Source organism: Oreochromis aureus, linkage group 22 (genome assembly GCF_013358895.1).
Source record: "Oreochromis aureus strain Israel breed Guangdong linkage group 22, ZZ_aureus, whole genome shotgun sequence".
NCBI classification, from domain to species: Eukaryota; Metazoa; Chordata; class Actinopteri; order Cichliformes; family Cichlidae; genus Oreochromis; species Oreochromis aureus.
The window spans coordinates 18,959,863-18,962,324 of NC_052962.1; positions in this window are offsets into that span (position 1 = coordinate 18,959,863).

The following is a 2,462-nucleotide window of genomic DNA, read 5'->3' on the forward strand; positions in this document are numbered from 1 at the left end:
TTGCTCGGCAACGTCGGTGATAGGCAGCCTTTTCATCCAATGAAACAAGAGTATCATTCGTTTTGACCAATAGCGGGGCGCCGGGTGGGACGCTAAGACAAAAACACTGGAGTAGCATGTGACGGGTTGATAGTCGGACACTCCTAAGCAGATCCTTTTTTCCTCAAAACTTTTTAACCAGGGTCAACAAAATGGTATTTATTTCTTCAGTGTTTCAGAAAAAAGCAGTTTTAGATGTTAGTGCTATGCATAAAACACAAAAATAGTCCATCAGGCATTTGCCAGTGGTTTACATACCAAGCATATGACTTTATAACAGTGCTACATATTACGGACTAAACTGTCAATAATATCAGATAGCAAAAACTACTATTTGCTAATTAAAACATGAGTAAAAATGTACAAATATGACCGCAAACGATTTTTAATGTTGTACATTAAATGAAGAAGGAGCAGATTTTTATGATACTTCCAAAGAGATTTATGTCTCCTTATGGGGCAGAGCTGGGGAGCTTTGGTTTGTTAGACAAGTGTGTAAACCACTACACTATGGAACCACTAAGTGTAAAGTACTCAGATTATTATATAGAAGGAATCCGGATGACTTCACAATATTGTTTCTTTGACTTTGATGCCAAAAAGGTCATTGATAGTGCTCCAATCAGTTTTGATAGGCCGTACAGTGAGAAATGGGAGCCAGGGTTCAAAATCTTCCATCACTGCAAAATAAGATGATCACACAGACCTGTCTGCACATCACATGCAAGGATGCGTTCACCCTTGATTCTCCCAAACAGTTAAATGTTATTTAAAGTAACAAAGACTTGTGCTGTGTTAATTAAATAGTCATGTTAATTTAATTTGTTGGCCTTAAGTTATTCTTGCCTTGGCAGAATATTACTAATGCCATTGTGATCATTGTGGGAAACAATAGCTCTGTGCCGTCACAATTAAAGGAAGCAACAGCCAACCTCATCAAAGATGAGGCAATCTTACTCCACCATGTTCATTTCTCTTTCATCAGTCTTTGTTTTTAACAGTTTTTTCCTTGTTTACTGTGTAGAATTTTATTTCCCCCTAATTGCATTCAGCCTCATTGCTGCCTGCGGCTTAGTGCAGATTATGGGTAGACTTGCCACCGCTTGTAACTTATTGAAGTTTAAAATGATTTTCTGCTCTCCCATGGGCATGCCATTTGCATGCAGCACAGCAGTAACTAATAGATGTAATCTGTCTATAATGTGTCTGTATTACGCTTTACTTCACATGAAGCTGCCATTCATAGGGAGCACTTAAACACTGCCCCTTGATGGAGAAACAACCGTTTGAATGGCATTTGTCAGTGCTGGTATTTTTTTTATGAGGAGAAATATTGCAGAGGAAACAGGATATTTCCATGTATGTTCATGGAAAATGCTTTTCTAAAAATAAAACTGAAGTTATGTGAACTATCTAAGGCGAGTACTTTGATTTCAGACCATATGCTGTAAATACATAAAGTCATGCATATTTGCCAAAAATCGGCTATGTTAGACCTGTTAACAAATAGCCTCAATAAGAAGCCTGAAACTATTGTCTTAATATGGCCATCAAAAGCAGCATGAGTGCAGTTAATGCAGAGCTCAAATGTTCTCTTGTTATTCTAAATGTGTGTGATTAATTTCTCCCGTTGAGTGAAACAAACCAACGTGCTGTGCCTGTCACACTGATAGATATGGAAAGCATTAGCATCTACTGCTACTGAGAATGAAAACTAGGCAGGATGGATTTGCCTGATGAACAGCTTCAGTGTGTGGCCTGTACACGGAAATGTATGGATAACTCTTGAAAGGAGATGAGAGGATTTCCCTCAGGATCTGTTACAGAGAGGTGAAATATTTCACCAGTGATTGAAGACTTGTTAAGTGAAATTGAGTTTCAGCTGTACAAATGGCTGCAAAGTGACCGCGCTGCAGAGGCGGCATGAAATAGAGTTAAGCCTGGGCCGTTTTCCTTATATGATCATCTGCTTTGTAGTTTGTTTGTTTGCACTTAGATCTATTTATGTGCGCGCCTGCCTCTGTTTCTCTTTTCTCTTTTCTGCCTCTCGCTGCCTGTCTCTCTTTGAACCTCACTCTTTTACACCCCTCCCTCGATTCCTCCCTCTTCATCTCTCCTCCTCTCCGGCAGTTATACGGCCTTTAATTGCCAGACATTAAAAAGAATGCAAGAGAAGAAGAATCCCCTGGGGCTACTGGCAGGCTAAATGGCAGATCTGCTGCCATCGCCTCCTTTACATGCAGCAATGAAGACGTGTCAACATAATCTTAGGCAATTTGCAGTCATCATCAGGGGGACTGATTAATTTCTGACTGTCAGTCGTAAACAGTAGAGTGGTCTGTCTGTATTTTCAGGTCTTACTTTAAATGTTTTAAAGCAAATTTAATGGTTAACCATCAACAAAAAGGCATTCGTATTGGCAT